Raw genomic sequence first — 20078 nt, forward strand, 5'->3', positions numbered from 1 at the left:
TGCGCGCCCTCCCCGTCCATGGGGCGCCAGGGAGGGGGAAGGCGCCCTTCACAGCAGCAGCAGCAGGAGGAGGAGGAGGAGGAAGAAGCCCCCCCTCCGCCCCAGACCTTCTCACTCAGCCTTCAAGACGAGGATCGGGCCCCAGGGAGCGGGAAACCCATCCATGCCGGCAGGTGAAGGGCCAGGGAGCGACGGTGGCACCTACGCGCAGCGCAGAGCTTTTAAAGCAAGCTCCCGACGGGCTCCTTTACGGAGGTGGGATCGATTCCCCGCCACCCTCCGGCCGAGCTGGGGAGAGAGGGGGGGGGAAGGCCTGCCCACTCGTGCTCGGCCATTCGGCCCAGGCGGCCCCACCTCGCCTTTGGGAGCCGTCCCTTCCCAACCTGCACCAGCGGGGCGACTCCCCTGGAAAGCTCTCCTCTGCCCTCAGGTCCCCCCCCGGCCCCCCCCCCCGTCCATCGGCCAGGTAGAGTTCACCTCCAGAAGCCGACAACTTCCAGGGAGATGATGGTTCTCTGGAGCGGGTGCAGAGGGTTCAGCTCCACGTGCCAAATTGTCCCGAGAGGTTCTTGCACAGCTGAATACTGGCAAGAATCGTTTCTGAACAGCCTCCTGACCCTTCTCGTTCAGCATCTTGACACGGGTCTTTAGTAAAACACAGGGCGGGCAGGTGGGCCACCGCAGACCCCAGTCCGAGGCTCTTGGATGGACACGTGGGTGTCTAGATATCTCTGTGTTGCCAATTCGCATTCAGAAAAAAATGGGGAGAAGGACAGAAAAGGAAAGGAAACCACAATCCATATGGTAGAAGATCTCAATTTGACACTGGGAGGATCATTTACTGGAATGTCCCCGAGAACCTGGAACTTTACATCTGAAAATTAATGCTAAAAGTGAGGCTGTCCTATTTCAGGCACATCATGAGAAGGCAAGATTCCCTGGGAAAAAAAAACCCAATAATGCTGGGAAAAGTGGAAGGCAGCAGGAAAAGAGGAAGACCAAATATGAGGTGGCTTGACTCCCTAAACAGGAAGCCCCAGGCTTGAGTTTTCAAGAGCTGAGCAGGGCTGAGGAGGACAGGACATTTTGGATTTCTCTCATTCAGAGGGTCACCATGAGTCGGAAGCAACTTGATGGCGCATAACAACAACAACCAAAATTTGAAACAGACAGACTATTTTTATTTATTTTTTTATTTTTATTTTTTTTGCTGTTAATGCAGTGCCAGGCAGTTATCTCAGGAGACGTTTCCAGAGCAGATAAAGCTAAAACAACCTTCATGTTTTTGCTTTAAGAAGTTTGTTACTTTGGTGTTTTAATTCGTCATTGGACTCTGTTAATGCTAATATCACACCATAATTACCTTTCTGGAGATTTCTCCAAGGGGAGTAGTGCTCAGGGAAAGGGCCACAGAAATTACCTCAGCTTATGCCTCCACCCGAGGTCAGAAAAGAGTTTTTCACATTGTTTTATCCATGAGAGGCCCAGAGCCCATTGTTCCCAGCTGACTGTTAGTTATTGTAACAACCAAAAACATTATTCATATTTACTTTATTACTTGAAACTCCTAAATTGATTTGTGTTGCCTTTCCCCTTTTGTTAAAATGATTAAACTACAGTAATTCATAATTAAAATGGAGGCATTATTTCCAAACTTTGGCTTCTCGCGTATTGCAAATAGCAGCAGCAGCAAAAGCTACCACGCAAGTCATTCCATTGAGAGCCAGTGTGGTGTTGTGGGCGGAGTGTCAAAAGTAGGATTCAGGAGACCTGGGTTCTAATCCCTGTACAACTTTGGAAACTCACTGGGAGGGGGTGGCAATGGCAAACCAATCCCTGAACATCTTGACTTGATGGTTCATAACTACATAACAAGTCACTCAGATAACCCATCCGAAGCCAGAAGGAAGTGGGGGATTATGTTAGTCCAGCCTTGGCTTATTGGAAGGCCTCATTCTTGGCTTCATTAACATTTCCAGGCCTTGAATACAACTAGCAGTTTGCAGGTGTACCGTACCAGACGACTTGCAGAGAAAAAGGAGGATCAGATCTAAATGCCTGCTTCTGGACAGGTGTTAGGGGAAGGCAGTAGAAATCATTAGACACCACAGCAAAGACTTGAAAGCTTTTCCCCTCTTGACTCAAATGGAGCAACCATCAGTTTTTCCAGCTGAGACAGATCCCACTTTACGATGTGGGGGGAGGTCCCATGACAGAAGAATTTTAAACAGATCCCTGCCAGACCTCACAGATGTCTTAATTAGGGTACTTCCAGAAAGAGGGCTTCTTCACTGTCCACATTCAACAGGCATTGTGCAGCTCTTCTTCCTTCCTTCCTTCCTTCCTTCCTTCCTTCCTTCCTTCCTTCCTTCCTTCCTTCCTTCCTTCCTTCCTTCCTTCCTTCCTTCCTTTTCTACTTTCTCTGTTGATAAGAAAGAGGAAATAGTGAGAAAACATAAAAAGTCAGGACATTGCCATCTGGATCTCAAGGGAACTTTCATGAAAGAGGCAGCGCAATTACATGGAAGACGCCTTGCTCAAAAGAACCCTGCCTTGTTTAGCAGCACATTTCCTACAGCAGCCACTCCAAGCCTTCTTCCCACTATTTCTTCCCTGAAGGATGTAACTGTTAGTCTTACCTATCAATCCTAAATTTCTTGAGTCCCCTTTAAAGATTTCCAAGCTAGTGGCCATTTCTTGTTGCAGTGAATTCCAGAGGGATATTTTAACCTTCCCTGAATCTAATTGGACAACCCTGAGGGGGCATCCACCATCCACGTCTTTCAATATATTTGTGATTTTGCAAAGTCTGATTGTGTCTCACCTTATGTGCCTTTTTTTTTGTTCTGAATGAAAAATCCTCAGTGTCATTCATAAGAGGGGAGCTGTTCCTCTGAACCTTTTAGCTTCTGTATCTCTTCCAGCTCCACATCATCCTTTTTAAAAAACATGTGGCAACCAGAGATATATACCATATATTGAGCTGCACTTCAAATATTTTTAAATGCCAAAAAGCATGGGCTATATAAAAGATTATTCTTTCCCCTCTAATTTTCGCAGCAGATAAACTGCAGATGTCTTTCTCCATAAAGGCTTCATCAATGCTTTATGTGCATTGCTAAGCTCATTTTGCAAATGCAACAAGAGAAAACAAGCTTGTCTAAACAATGACCCTGAGCAAACCCTTTATCTCAGAGAAATAGAGAGAAACATAGATGAGGAGCAGAACACCATGGCTATGCAGGCTGGAGGATTGTGGGAGTTATATTCCTGGAAAGTAAGTCTTTCAGGTTTTGATTAAAAGGACAAGGTGTTGGCAGTCGAGCTCTGCCTGAAACCCTGGAGAGCCACTGCCATTTGAGGCAGAAAGAGAAAATACAGGTATAGAGCCTCATTACAAGAGGTGAGTCCTTGGGGCTTCTTGTCTTACCTCCCAATGTTTGCAAATTAGTTAGCAGTATTTTACAATTGGCGTTCAGAGTAGGCAAGTGCTGTTTAGGTGGAAAGCTAGCCTCGTGGGTGGCATGATGTCTTCCTGGATATATGTGATGACTGAAGTCCAATTGGGCAGCTACACAAGCAGTGCAACTTGTGGAAGCAAATTGCCACAAGTCAAGACATGTCTGTAGACATTGTTGATGGTATGTGGAGCCACATGACTTGGCACACAACAGAGGATGCCAACAGAGGTTTCTTAGCTTACAACAATTTGTGTCTAAAAGTTACACTGCAACAGAATTTCAGCTGCTGTAGAGCAAATCTGCCTCCTGCCACAGGAGAGCCCTGTGCTGTAAGCAGGACGCAGATGCTGTTCTTGTTCCACTTACAGCTTCTTAACTGGGCTGCATAAAATTCAGCAAAAGCAGACCAGCCAGGGAGCACAGCCTCACTCTAGTCTATGCTTCCTTCAGATAAACAGGTTTATTAAAGTTGCCTGAAGACTATGAAAGAATTTGTGAGTGCCTCTGTCCCTTGTGTGGTAGACATCACCTCCATAGCCCAAGCATGCCCCCCCCATGCAGAAATGTACATTTGCGGTCAGGTTGATGTACACATATAGAGCTGTTCCAGGTGAGGGCAGAGGCCTCCTTTCATGGAGACACTCTAGGCACAGAGGTTAGTTTTACACAGTGAGCCTTTCCTCTTGCTGCCTGAATGCCTCAGAGATACCTTAGGAAGTTAGCTGGACTTTCTCCTAGTGGCTGGAAAGCAGGAGAGAAAGAAAAGTAAAACATGGCACCCAGTAATGCACATTGCCTCTGGTGCTAACTTCTTCTGCTTGAGCCAGTCTATGCCCAGGCCATTTCCCTGGTAGGAGTTGAATTTTTAAGGAGAACATCAAAGGCACAGACATCATCATGGGGCTGAGGAAGGATCTAGTTGGAGTGTCACCAACAACATACAGGGTGGGTTGGACCATGTCTCCTTTATTTTTGCATGGACCAGGCTGGGATCCTGTGCATACCCCTAGTTATTGCCCCTTCAACAATAATTGAGGTGATTCAATGACAGCTAATAGACTCTAATTGATCCAAGAGGTTAGACTGTGGGTATAAAACAAAATGCAAACAATTATTGTAGCACATTCAATAGAAATCTCTCTCTCTCACACACACACTTTCTCACTCACTCACTCACTCACTCACTCACTCACTCTCTCTCTCTCTCTCACACACACACACACACACACACACACACACACACACAACTCATGGGTGGAATTTTTATTTTATACTCAGCTGTTGAAAGTTACTAGAAAAGGGGAAACGTTGTTCTTCATCCCAGGAACTAGATTTCATGAAGCGAGAGCAAATTATTTGTTATTTATCATCATCATCATCATCATCTTCATCTTCTTCTTCTTCTTCTTCTTCTTCTTCTTCTTCTTCTTCTTCTTCTCACTGCTAGAGATGAGGAAAGGTGCTTCAGGAATTCTCCACCCTTGGCCAAAATAATCTGTCTGGCTGTGCTCCTCTGTGCCTCTATGTGGGTGAGTGGGAGGGATACCACAGGTAATTTGTGCCTCAGGCGGCAACAGGTCTTGGACCAGCCAGCCCAGACAGTAGACGTTTTAATCCTGCCTTGGCTTTTTTACTTAGGATCTGACAACATATACAATGAAAGAATGGATGCAATAAAATCTGGATAAACATAAAAGATGACTGGAGCCAGGGAATTAGAAACCATATCAAAATGGCATGAGTATCAGTGAGGGAGAATGGAGGACCTGGTCCTTTTTTCTTCTCCCTGTTTTTTTTTCTTTTTTTCTGTTTCTTTTACTTCAGGTACTTGCTTTGTATTTTTCTCCATACTTTTAAAAGTATTTTTCAGGCAGTGCATTAGAACTGGCCACTGGCAAGAGCGAGAGACTATTATTTGTGCAATTTTTGTGTAAATGTATAATAGCAATGACAGCACAATATAAAACCAGTGACATACCAAACCAAAGTAAATGTCAAATGTCTCACTGAAGCCAGTAACAAGAGTTGCTTCCAAAAGCATCATACAAAACTCTGGCCTCCTCTAAAAGGCTCACTTTTCTGTATGCTGCTTTGTTATTCTGCAAAGCCGAGGGTCTTATTCATAGGTAAACATGGACCTACCTCTCCTCAGAATCCATGGGAATGTGATCAGATAGTTGCAAAGGAGTGCCCCGGATCAAATCAGAAAGGGCCCCTTTAATGCAATAGTTCCCAACCTTGGGTTCCCAGCTGTTCTTGGACTATAACTCACAGAAATCCTGGCCAGCATAGCTAGTGGTGAAGGCTTCTGGGAGTCCAAAAACAGCTGAGGACCCAAGGTTGGGAACTATTGCTGTAATGGGAGCAACCTCCCTTAAAATGGCCATTTAATTGCTGGGGAGTTGCTCCATTATGACCCTCAAAAAAGTAGCCCTCCACGTGGACCTTTTGGGCACAGATCGGTACCAGAAACCAATCACACCAGATTGTTTCAGTAGCAGCTCATATTGCAGTCTATTTCCCCATGTAATCACTCCCTGAGTAAATACCCTACTGTTAAAAGAGATAGCCGTAACCCTATTCAGGGCAAAGTCATATGCTATAGATGACAGATAACACATCATTTAAACAGAGAATTCCTTAAGTAAGTATGTATGATTGTTACAGCGGGAGCTTTTCAGATCTCCTGTGGTTTTTTTAAAATTGCATTGTTTTCTTTTGTGATTGATCCACAGCCTACCAACATGGACCTTGTTGCAAGTATGATTGCTCAAGGACCACAATCTGCCAGAATCACATATTTGGAACACTTCTATAATACCAACTTCCACTGTGGTAGCTGTGTTGTGCAGCCAGCTGCTGAAAGCATACTGCAGTTTAGCTTCACTTCCCTTTTTATGGACAAGAAAGTGGATGGGTGACTGATACGAATCATGGGTTGGTGAGAATGATAAGCCTTTCTCACTCTGTGACTTTTGCTCACTGTCACTTTTGCTCCCTAATCCAGTGGTCGAAAGAAAAATCTCAATTGATGTCGAGGGGCGTAATGGGAGGTTAGCATTTAAGAGGCTGTACAAGGTGTTCGAGAGTTTTTTTTTGTTGTTGTTTTTTTTTTTGGACTTATATACCGCCCCATAGTGCTACAAGCACTCTCCGGGCGGATTACAATTTAATTATACAGGCTACACATTGCCCCCCCAGCAAGCTGGGTACTCATTTTACCGACCTCGGAAGGATGGAAGGCTGAGTCAACCTTGAGCCGGCTACCTGGGATTTGAACCCCAGGTCGTGAGCACAGTTTTAGCTGCAGTACAGCGTTTTTAACCACTGCGCCACGAGGCTGTGAATTCCAGTAAAACGCACAGCAAGAAGCGCCAGCCGGTTGGGCAGAATTAGCTAGAAGTTCCCCTTTTAATACCCGCCCCTCACCAAACACTAGCACTTAAAATTAACACTCAGAAGGCCTTTTTGTATAAAAGAAAGAATTCTATATTCTACTCACGTAGATAAGCATTCAGAAGGTTTCAGGTTGATACAGAAAGAAGAAATAACAAAGACAATGTACTTCTCCTTGGTCCACGTGGCTGGAGAGGTATCCAGGCTCAGAGAGCCAGGGTGGAGGTGTTACATCTTGAAAAGCATGTGCAAGAACGGTGGCCAACAATGGAGGTCAATCACCTCATGGCCAGAAGGGCCAGAAACAGAGGTGGAGCTATCCTACTCCTGCAACAACAAACTCCCTCTAATTGGTCAGTATGTAAACAACCAGGTAAACAAGTTAGTTTGTGTGCTGAAGGCCCTTCCCATTAGAAATTTACATCTAGATTGCTTGACCATCCAACACAAGGAAGGTAGTATATGTTCAAGCAATTCATAGAATTCAGTTGTTGTAATAAATACTGTTTTTTCCAGTAGCGATGAATGGAAATGAGAGCTGGACCATAAAGAAGACTGACCGCCGAATAATTGATGCTTTTGAATTGTGGTGCTGGAGGAGGCTCTTGAGAGTCCCCTGGACTGCAAGGAGAACAAACCTATCAGTTCTAAAGGAAATCAACCCTGAATGCTCACTTGAAGGACAGATCCTGAAGCTGAGGCTCCAGTACTTTGGCCATCTCATGAGAAGAAAAGAGTCCTTGGAAAAAACCTTGATGTTAGGAAGGTGTGATGGCAAGAGGAGAAGGGGACGACCAAGGATGAGATGGCTGGACAGTGTCTGCGAAGCAACCAACATGAACCTGACACAACTCCGGGAGGCAGTAGAAGACAGGAGGGCCTGGTGTGCTCTGGTCGATGGGGTCACGAAGAGTCGGACATGACTTAACGACTAAACAACAACAACAAAATAAATACAAGTTAAAATACGCTACAACATAATGTCTACATTTCAATAATTAACAGCTACTTAAGAAATCAAAAGTTCAAATGAGCATGAAACAATGCAATAGATCAATTACCAGGGCAATTGCAGAGAGCCTACCACCAGATGGCACTGTTAACATACCTCCTAGAGTCTCTGAAGTCAAATTCATTTTATTGTTCCTTGAAGACATCAAAACGTCTGATAGTTATAATAAAATAATAATCCTAGAACTGCAGAGCTAGAAGAGACCTTATGGATCATCAAGTCCAGCCCTTGTCAGAGAGGCACAGTGGGAAATCAAACTCCCAACCTTTTCCTAAACCTTTCCTAAACCATTTAGCTATTCAGTTGTAAATGTACACTTGCAATTATGAGATTATGCTTAGGTCTCTACTGTGGGTGAAAAAGGAGAGTAAAATTTAGACAGTTTCCCCTTTGATGATTAACCTAGATGATGTTATAAATTTGTGGCACTTAATTGGATGCTTCTGGATAATTCACTCCTACCAGCACCAGTCAAAGTCACAAAAAAGTACTAATTGTATTCTTGAAGGCTTTCATGGCTGGGATCTGATGATTGCTGTAGGTTTTTTTGGGCTGTTTGGCCGTGTTCTGTTTCCAGTTTCTATAGCCAGCTTCTGGAGAAATGTTAGGAAGAAAAAACCCCAGAACATGGCCAAACAGCTCGAAAAACTTATAACAACCAAGTACTAATTCTTTCCCTCTTTTAATGGTTTCCTCCCTCCCTCTCTACTTCCCTTTTCAGTGGAAGAGGGAAGGAGCCAAACCAATGGATTCAAAGTACAGGGATGCCTCACAAGATGAAAATAATTCGTTCCGCGAGACATTTTGTATTGTGAAAATTTCATCTGGCGAAGCGCGGTTTCCCATAGGAATGCATTGAAATTTAATTAATGCATTCCTAATAGTCTTGCAAGGCACAGCCATAGATAAATTTGTCTTGCGAGTCACCAAAAAAAATCACAAAACGCTTTCGTCTTGCGAGTTTTTTTGTTGTGCTAGGCATTCGTCTTGTGAGGCATCACTGTACAACAAAGGAAGATGAGACTAAACATTAGGAATAGCTCATACTAATGATTAGTTGTTTGTAAATGAACTGAGAAGATAGTAGACTCTCCTTCATTGGAGGTTTTAAAGAGACAGTGGATGACCATCCAAAAATATCTCCTGTATGGAGAATTAGTGCAGGGAAATCACCCCAGAGGGAGACCACAGCTGTGATACAAAGATATCTGCAAGTGGGATCTGAAGGCCTTGGAAATGAATCTCAACAGATGGGAAACCTTGACATCTGAGTGTTTAGCCTGGAGGTGCATCATGGCCTCTCCCATTTTGAAGAGACACTTGTCCAGCAGGCTGAGGCAAAGATGCAGTCCCGAAACCAGCATAATCAGGGAGCTGGACAGAAAGCTGGACAAAATACAAATTGTATTTGTCTTCAGTGTGGAAGGGATTGTCACTCTCGAATTGGCCTTCTCAGCCACACTAGACACTGTTCCTAGTCCTCTATTCAGAACATGTTACCATACTCTCTCGAGACTGAAGGATGCCTAATTAACTAACTAAAAGGATGACCATCCATCTGAGATACTTTAGCTGTGAATGTCTTGGCAGAGGATTAGACAATCATCTGTCAGACAAAGTTTGATTTGGATTCCTGCATTGAGCAGGGGGCTGGACTCCATGGCCTTAGATGCCCCTTCCAACTCTATTATTTTATGATTCTATTTTTCTACAAGTAGGTGACTTCTGGAATTCCATTTGGATATAGATATACTTATTTAACTTATATTAAGACTGTAAATTTACTGCAAGAAAAGGTGAACGCCAAACTGATGTAGTGCCACAGGTGCCCAAAAGTCTTGATTGGTCCCAGACACTATGCAGGACATGCAACAATGGGCTCAAGTTACAGATTTCGATTGAATACGAGGGAAAATGTATTCTCAAAGCATCCGGTGGTTGTTGTGGGTTTTCCAGGCTGTTTGGCTGTGTTCTTACGGTTTTTCTTCCTAACGTTTCATCAGTCTTTGTGGCTGGCATCTTCAGATGACAGGAGTTAGAACTCTGTCTGATGCATAGTATGTGCGCTCTTTTGCTTCAGAGTGTTTCCAGTCTCCGGGTCTGTCTGACTGTTTCCTTCCTGTAGAGGTGTTCAATGTGTTCTCAAAGGCTTTCATGGCCAGGATCTGATGGTTGTTGTGGGTTTTCCGGGCTGTTTGGCCATGTTCTTAAGGTTTTTCTTCCTAACATTTCACCAGTCTCTGTGGCCAGAGGACAGGAGTCAAAACTCTGTCTGTCAGGAAAAACTTCCTAACTGTTAGAGCAGTCCGGCAATGGAATCAATTACCTTGAGAGGTGATGAGTGCTCCAACACTGGAAGCATTCAAGAGAAATTCAGACAACAACCTGGCAGATATTCTTTGACTTGTATTCCTGCATCGAGCAGGGGGTTGAGCTTGATGGCCTCAAAGGACCCTTCCAACTTCACTATTTTATGATTCTATACATCTTGTTGTTGAGGATGGGTCAAGCTGGGGGTGTAGAGCAATAAAATATAGTTACATACAATTCTTCTTCTTCTTCTTCTTCTTCTTCTTCTTCTTCTTCTTCTTCTTCTTCTTCTTCTCCTTCTTCTGCACCTCATGACACAGTGGTTAAACTGCTGTACTACAGCCAATACTGTGCTTACTACCTGGGGATTCAATTCCAGGTAGCCAGCTCAAGGTTGACTCAGCCTTCTATCCTTTAGGGTTGGTAAAATTAGTACCCAGCTCGCTGGGGGGGGGGGCAACGACAATGTGGAGCCTGCATAATTAATTTGTAAACCACCCAGAGAATGCTTTAAGCACTGTGGGGTGATATATAAGCAACACGGTTTGCTTTTTTTCTTTTTCTTCTTCTCCTTCTCCTTCTTCGGTTGAGAAAGACCTTGCCTATGGACATGTTGAGAAGGCTCCATTTGCAGACCTCCCCTTGGTAGAACCCTGGGCAGCAGAACACTGTTAATACCTGATGTCTGAAAGCATCTTTGAAAAGCAACCTGGCAGGATGAGTAGAAGTAGCAGGGCATAATGTTCTACCATTATAGTGGAAGGGAAGCATTTGTCAGGTTTTTACCGAAGATTGAAAATATTGCCTTTTCAATTATCATTCTCAGAACATGGGAGTTGTTGTTCAAAAAGCAACTTTTCAAAATTTTTGTTTCATCTCTCTGTCATTTTCATGAAACCACAGCAGCTTGTGCATCAAGGAAGATGGAAAAGGTGAAAAGGTAACATGAGTGCAACAGTGATCAGAGCAAAAGGTAGGAGAGAAAATAGCCAGAATCCTATTAGGTTTGCAGAACATAAATCTAGAATTATAACTGTTGTGCACAATCATTCTGACTGTCTTCTCTACACTTGCCCATACCCATTCCATGCACTTGTTGAATTCTTGTGTGCCTCTGTGCACTAACAGAAAATTGCCAAAAAACCAAAAACATTTAAACAATTTCCCTTACATGTCTGGTATTTTGTAATAGGATTCTGGCCAAAGTTTGATAATGGTACAGTGATTTCTTGCCATAGTTCACTAATCAGCAGCCAGCATTCAGGAAGTGTATATGTTGGGATTTAAAAGCCAAAACACTAGCTCCTGTTTCATGAAATTTCACAGGCTCACCTTTCTAAAGCTAGACATCAGTAATAAAGTTACTAATTTTTCTGGACACATTGGGGTATGTGCAAAATGTGTCTCCTGAATGGATTTTACAGGAAAGAAATCAGAAATAAGAAAGGTATTAATTAACCCCTTTTGTTTAGAATTATTTTTCACAAAAAAAGCTGCAGTTTGTTATTCAGCTTTTGTCATTAAGGCTTATTATTAATTTGGGGCATGTGAGTGTTAACAACTTTGCATGACATGTAGTATGGATGCTGGTGTGTATATGGAAAGAGGCTGGAAAAAAACCTGTGTGTGTTTCTTTGACCCTTTCCTCCACACTCTTAAATGTGCAGTGCACGTCTCTTGGCAGGAACCAGCTTCAACTGGTCTTTTCATTTCACATGAACTCCACAAACCCTTCTCAAACATCACCTGTCCAGCCTAAGAAGTGTTTTGCAAACATAAAAAGCTTTTGCCATGTTTTTTAATACAACAGAGTCTACATGGTGGTGCATTTGCCCAGCACAAATGATTTACCTGACAGTTCACATGCCTTACATATTGTATGTCATGAAGATTCTCCCTTATTCTCCTTTTCTTGGTTGCTCTTTGAAAATGTCCTCAATAAGTAAGCAGGGTAAAGAGGTGGAGGAGAGGGTGAGAAGAAATCTATTTTGCTGTTTCATGCAAAATCTTTCCTTACAACCAGAATGACAAGATGGAAGAGGGGACAACACTCCTGTACCTTTCAGAGTGGGGACTAAGAAAGTGTTTCATTAGCTGTGGCTTGTTAAGCAGGACTGTGGAAAGTAAAGGCAAGTGAAGGCATTCTCTTCTTATTTGTTTGGCTCCCAGCCCCTGGATAAAATACCAGTGGGTTGCCTTCATTCAGATATGGGAGACCTCTTTCAGTCCCTAAGGGGTCGATCATCAGCCCAATGCTTTTTAACACCTCTATGAGGCCACTGGGGGAGGTCATCCAGAGATCTGGAGTTCACTGTCATCAATATGTCCATCACATGCAGCTCTATCTCTCCTTTTCATCATCAGCAGTGGAAGGCAGTAGACTCTGGAGTAGTGCTTGCCCCCAATAATGGACTGGAGGAGGGCTAGCGGGCTGAAATTGAATCCTGTCAAGATGGAAATTTTGTTGTTGGGAAGGGATCCTGAGAAATCAGGTGGATGGAATTACATTTCCCCTGAAGATACAGGTCTGCAATTTGGGTGTGGTTTTGGACCTGGCTTTCTCCCAAGAGCAGCAGATTTCTGCTATAGCCAGGTCTGCCTTTTTCCAACTCTGGCAGATTGCATGACTATGGCCCTATCTGGACAGTAAATCCCTGACTACACTAGTTCATGTGTTGGTAATCTTGAAGATCCAGTTACTGCAGTGTTCTCTGTCTTGGGCTACCCTTGAAGGTGATATGGAATCTGAACAGGTTCAAAATGTGGCACCCAGGTTGGTTTCAGGGGCTTTGAGATATGATCACTGTGACAAACCCAGACCTACTGGGATCTGCCACACGTTAACTAAGCTGCCACCAACCATTCCCTATAAGAAGTCACACAGACCAGGGATGGATTTTTAACAAATAAAAGAATAAGGTTTATTTAAATACAACACACAGGGAAAATAAAATGATCAGGTGAATAAGATATAGTAACGTGGCTTATTCTCATTCATACATGCATACAGTTTGGTTCACACAGAACCCTTAACTTGAAGCACAGACCCTGAACCTATCAATTCTGGCTAACCAACAGACACCTGAACCTATCAGGTTGGTACTCTGACACACAGTAGTACCCTGTCTGACACACAGACTCCCACACCAGCTTCTTCTTCCCAGCTGCTGCTTCTTCACATCCCAGCGTCTCCACTTCTCCACACAGGCTTCACCTATATATACAGTACAGCCCCTCCTCCTGATGTCCCGCCTTCCACTCCCCATAGGCTGGAACTTTCCCTCCAAACCCATGACAGACAGGTAACATCAGTGCTGTATGTAACACCTCCCCTCTTTATAAGTTGTTTTGTAGGGGGAAAGCTAAGGTGCTTTTTCCCCAAAAAACAACCTGGATAAAATACACAAAACAGTTATACATACAATATCATACTTACTTATACTTACATTCTAAGTCAACCATATCAATTAGGCATTTAAACATTTACCATATACATTACATCAATTTACCTTTATTCATACAAACCAAGTTCAAAAAACAGGTACATTTAACTTTTTGTCATCAATATATATACATAGTCCATGTTTCTTTCGCCGTCTTCATTCTTCAGGTCTTCTTGACAAGGCGTCAGCAACACAGTTCACTGACCCTCTGACCACCTTCACTTCAAAGTCATAGTCCTGCAAGTTTAAAGCCCACCTCATAAGTTTGCTATTGTGGGTTTTCATTGTCTTTAACCATTGCAGTGGTGAATGGTCAGTGCACAGAACAAAATGTCTTCCCCAGATGTAAGGCTTGGCCTTCTGGATCGCGTAGACTATGGCCAAACACTCCTTCTCCACGGTTGCCAAATGTCTCTCACCTTTTTGAAGTTTCCTACTCAGGTAGGACACTGGATGCTGGTCACCATTCTCATCCTCCTGGCAAAGAACTGCTCCTACCCCGCTGTTAGACGCATCAGTGTAGATGATGAACTCCCGGTCGAAGTCTGGAGCACGCAGCACTGGATAGTTGATTAGCGCCTGCTTCAACCTCTGGAACGCCTCCTCACAGTCGCTGGTCCACGGGATGCGGTCATCAGCCTTCTTCCTCGTCAGATCGGTCAGCGGAGCCGCAATCTCGCTAAACCTCGGGATGAACTTTCTGTAGTAGCCCACCAACCCAAGAAATGATAAGACTTTTTTCTTGGTGTTGGGTCTGGGCCAATCACGAACAGCTTCTATTTTGGCCTCCAGGGGTTTTATCACTCCTCCCCCTACCATGTGACCCAAGTATTTTCTTTCTGGGCTACCCAGCTGCAGTTTGTTTTCTTTGCAGGGCCTGGGCCAAAGCACTCCCTCCCCTGGGTTAAAGTGCCTCTCCCTGCCTCCCTGGTCATCCCAATCTTTCTTTCTGACCTTTTGAGCTTGCAGGGTCTCTGCTGCTAGCTCTAGGTTTCTCTTTAGGTCTTTCATCAAGGTGTCTATGTATGTCACAACGTCTTGTGGGTCATCCTGGGTGATCTGCTCCCAATTTTGTTTGATCAAATCAAGGGGCCCTTTCACCCTTCTCCCAAATAAAAGTTCAAATGGACTGAACCCGGTACTGGCTTGTGGCACTGATCGATAAGCAAACAAAAGGGATTGCAGCTTCTGGTCCCAATTGTTTGGATTCTCTGCCAAGTAAGCCCTAATCATGCGTATTAGAGTCCCATTGAACTTCTCAGTTAACCCATTACTTTCAGGATGATAGGCAGTGGTTTCCTTGTGCTTAATTCCACAGATTTGCCATAAGCGTTTCATGAGCTTTGATGTGAACGATGCGCCCAAATCTGTGATTATTTCTGAGGCAAATCCCATTCTGGACATATACCCCACCAAGGCATCTGCCACTGTGTTAGTTTCAATGTTAGTCAAGGGTATGGCTTCAGGGTACCTCGTGGCATGGTCCACAATGGTGAGAATGAACCTGTTCCCCCTCTTTGTGGCCTTGGGCAAAGGTCCCACAATATCCACCCCTATGCATTTGAACGGAGTGTCAATCACAGGCAAAGGGCACAACTTTGCTTTGGTCCTGTCGCGGCTATTCCCTTGCCTTTGACACACATCACATTGTTTACAGAACTCCCTGATCTGCTTCCCTATGTCAGGCCAGTAAAAATTCTGTGTGATTCTCTGCTGTGTTTTGTTCACCCCTAAGTGTGCAGCAAACATGTCAGAGTACCCCCTTTGTAAGATCATGGGGCGATACTTTTCAGGTACCACCAGCTGACTTCTGATCCCATCTCCCCCTTTTGAGATATTCCTCAGGGTCTCTCTATATAAAATCCCCTTTTTCTCCAGAAATCTCACTGGGGTTTCAGGTGTTAGCTGGGCGTCAGTCACCTGTTCAAAACACTTTTGGAGAGTGGCGTCTGCCTTTTGCTCCTGTCCAAATCTGCTGTCTGTGGTTAAGGTTTCCACCACAGCTTCTGAACTCCCCCCACCTGCTTCCGTCTCTGGCTCATCATTACCCCCCCGAACTGTCCCCGTGGTGGCTTGTGAGCGTGTAATCACTAGCACCCGTTTCACATGTTCAGCCAGGTCATTTCCCACGAGCACGGCTGCTGGCAGAGTCGATGAAATTGCTAGCCGCCAAACTCCCCTCCAGCCTTGAAAGTTCACAGGTACCTCCGCGACTGGCAGAGAGATTACCTGCCCCTCAATCCCTGCCACCTTCATGCTCTCATTTGGGATTATATACTCCCTAGGAATAATATCTGGATGGCACAGGGTCACCTGGGAACAAGTGTCCCGCAGCCCCCGATACTGACGGTCAAGTATTCCTACGTCCACCCCTGCTGTCTCAAACAACTGAGAATCTGTTCTCACCAGTAGGCAGCGCTTTACCTCCACAAGAGGACCATTTTCCTCAGCCTGATCAGCAGATGTAGCTGTTCCAGATTGAGTAGCCATGGCAACAGGCTCCCTCAGTGACAATGAGCCTTGCTCCTTCTGGACACAGAACACAGCTTTTGGCTTGGTTCCACTCGACTCTTGAGGCACAATTCCTTTTAGCTGCTTTAATTTCTCACACTCTGAGATTAGATGGCCCTTTCCCTGACAGAAATAACATTTTCTGGTGTATTTTGATTCTCTCTCATCTTGTTTTGGTTTTCCCTCCAAAATCTGAGGTCTTGGTTTCATCTCTGAGGGCTTCCCTTCACCATGGGCCCCTCCCCCTTGCTGGCTTTTCCCTGGTCCCTGAGAGTACTTGCTGTAGGTTTCTTTAGGTTTCCCCACAGATTTCTCCTCACCTAAGGGCTTTCTTATCTGGTAAATAAAATCTGCGATCTCTGCTGCTTCGCCCACAGATCTAGGTTTCCTTTCCCTCACCTGGAATTTCAGTTCCCCATGCAGGACTGAATAGAACTGTTCCAGCGCTATCAAATCTTTAAGCTGCTGAAAGGTCTCTGTCCCCTCCTGAGATAGCCATTTCTCAAGCAGCCTCACCAATTGGGCCCCCACTTGGGTAAAAGTCTGCTCTGGTTTCTTTGTGAGGGACCTGAATCTTTGCCTCAGCTGTTCCGCATTTATCCCATGTCTGGCAAACACCAGTTTTTTAAACTCTGCAAAATCTTTCATCTGTTCCTCAGGCATCTCGGCATAGACCTCAGCCAGGCTACCACTGATTAAAGATCGCATGATGGTCATCTTCTCAGTTTCCCTCACTGAGAAGTCCACAAACGCTCTTTCCACTAGGGAAAAGAACACCTCAGGACAATCTCCCTTGTGGTACACAGGGAATTTCTTCAGGTCAGCTTTAGACAGTTGGCCTCCCTCAGAATCCCTATTGTTATTATTGTTCTGGTTCATCAGTTCCAATTTTTTTAATTCAAACGCCATTTTCTCTCTCTGCAATTCCAATTCAAATTGCCTTCTTTCTCTCTCTAATCTTTCCTCCATTTCCCTCACCCTCAGTTCATGCTGTTGGGCTAGGAGCAATTTTCTGAGTTCTGGGTTCTGCTCTCCTGTGCTGTCCCCCTGCACTGAGCCAAATTCATCCTCAGAACCTTGGTCAACCTGGGGGTCTTTCACTTCACCCATTTCTGCCATCTGGCTTCGAGTCAAGGGCATAATCCCCCCTCAGAACAGGCTGCTCTAAAAAGTCAAGCCTCAAAATAAAACAACCACTTTTTTTTTCTTTCTTTTGCCTCAGAACCAGCTTTCCCTCTAGATTGCTGCTGTCCTTCAGCACTACTTGCAACTGTAGCGAGTTAAAGTCTACCCCCCTCTGCTGGGCCTCTCAGCAGGCAGGCTAGATCACTGCTATTTCACAGTTTTGCCTCCGCTTTTTTTTTTCCCGCCAAAACCAGGCTGCCTCAGAGCACCCTAATCTAGTCTCCCCAGTTGGCACGTTCTTCCACTAGCGCACCTCCCCGTGAGGTACACCTAGAAGATTACCTACGCGCCTCAGATTGTCCCTGACTAGACCCCCTTTGCTCTGGGCACACGTGCCAAGGCTTTGCTGGACCGCTGGACAACTGGACCAGTCGTATCCCACACGCTGGACACCAATCAATGTGACAAACCCAGACCTACTGGGATCTGCCACACGTTAACTAAGCTGCCACCAACCATTCCCTATAAGAAGTCACACAGACCAGGGATGGATTTTTAACAAATAAAAGAATAAGGTTTATTTAAATACAACACACAGGGAAAATAAAATGATCAGGTGAATAAGATATAGTAACGTGGCTTATTCTCATTCATACATGCATACAGTTTGGTTCACACAGAACCCTTAACTTGAAGCACAGACCCTGAACCTATCAGTTCTGGCTAACCAACAGACACCTGAACCTATCAGGTTGGTACTCTGACACACAGTAGTACCCTGTCTGACACACAGACTCCCACACCAGCTTCTTCTTCCCAGCTGCTGCTTCTTCACATCCCAGCGTCTCCACTTCTCCACACAGGCTTCACCTATATATACAGTACAGCCCCTCCTCCTGATGTCCCGCCTTCCACTCCCCATAGGCTGGAACTTTCCCTCCAAACCCATGACAGACAGGTAACATCAGTGCTGTATGTAACAATCACATCTCCCCAATCCTGGCCTGCTTATATTGGCTTCCTGTGTGTTTTTGTGCCAAATTCAAGATACTAATGCTGACATATTAGGCCCTTAATTGTTTGGGACCTGACTGATTGTCAGAGCATCCCACTTTAAGATCTTCTGCCCGTGCCAACCATTCTTCCCAGGCTCTGATGCTGTGGGTGGCCACTCTGAAGGAGTCCTTGAAAACTGTGACCAGAAATTGGATCTTCTTGGTGGTGACTGTGACACTGTGGAATACCCTGCCTGTGAAGGTGTGGCAGGATCCTCCCCTTCTAGCCTTCCAAAGGTTTATAAAAACAGAGCTTTTTAGAGAGGTTTTCCAGATCTTCCCCTTTGGTAATTTTTTATGTTGATATGTTTAATTTTTATTATTTTGCCATCATCACCAACAAGATTTTGTTTGGTTTGTTTCTCTTTCTGGTTAGGGTGGGGCTGAATATTTTTACGTATTATGAACCATCCAGAGTATTTGTTTATTTCATATTAATAAGAAAGAGTAGTGGCTTTCCACTTGATGGGTGGTATATCAATCAATCAGTCAGTCAATCAATCAACCAATCAATCAATGCCAAATCATGTTCAGGGGACTTCTTGGAGGCCACATTCAATGATGGATGGGGTCTGAGACGATCATGTGAGATCAAAATAATTGGTACATTTTGAACCAAAAACCCTCTATGTAGGCTAGGATGTTTGTTTCCTCTCGTTTTATATTTAGAAGGCAATGAAACTGGCAACTGAATCTTAATTCAGATGGACTTGAGCAGTAGCTGGAGACGAAGGGAACAATATGGCACACATGTGTCCCCTAACTTCTGCTGCCTGAAGGGTGTGAATCACTTTGACAAGACCAGCCCTGCTAAGGGTGTTTTAAAGTGCTACACAGCTTTGTTACTTATGATAGAAGTTTCCTTTCAGAACATTTTCTCTCACTTCTGTACCTTTTCCAAATCCTGGGCATTACATGGGAACAGTCATCCACCAGACAGCTTCAGAGAAATAAGGAGCAAATCCAACAGCAGCGATTTGTACACTTCTAAGTAAAGTCATTGCATCATATTTGTGAAGATTCTCAGTCATCCAGGTAGGGTTATCTGGAAGCTGAGTCATGGCAACTGGACCTCTTTCTTATTAGGTTGAAATGTTTTGCTACTCATCCAACTGTAGACTGAAGAAGTTACTTGGATGAGTAGTGAAACATTTCAGACTAATAAGAAAAGAAGTCCATCCAGTTGGCATGACTCAACTACCAGATAAAGTCAATGCATATGCAAATCATAGGTTGGTTGCCCTTGATACTAGATTTTCATTCAACTCAAGGTATTTATGGCCATTGGCAATGTGAAAAAAGGAGTGAGATGCATGATTCACATTCGGAGCCCTTCTCCCCAGGCCTGATCATGAATTCTGAAACCGTCCTGTTTCCCCTCAAGGCATGGAACCAAACAAAAAAATTAGATTCTTGTTGAAAGCATAAGAATCAATGTAAACAGATGTGAGTGTGAAATGACGGAAACAATAATGTGATCAAAAGAACAGGTGGCAAAGCTTCAAACATCAGTATGAGCCCAGTGAAATTCCTTTCCTTGAATTAAAAATCAGTCTGCGAGATCTGTGCCCTTTTTGGAACAGTCAGAAAACCTCCTTTTCATTATTTCCCTCTCAAACACTGGCCTTTTTTCAGGAAGATCCTACACGGGACAATCGAATATAGATCCTAAGATAGCCAATCCTAGCTTGTGGACTCTTGATCCTTATGAGAAATGAGACAATTATAGGCTGGAACTGACAAATAGCTCCTGGAGTGCTCTTGT

Source organism: Pogona vitticeps, chromosome 1, assembly GCF_051106095.1.
Source record: "Pogona vitticeps strain Pit_001003342236 chromosome 1, PviZW2.1, whole genome shotgun sequence".
Lineage (NCBI taxonomy): Eukaryota > Metazoa > Chordata > Lepidosauria > Squamata > Agamidae > Pogona > Pogona vitticeps.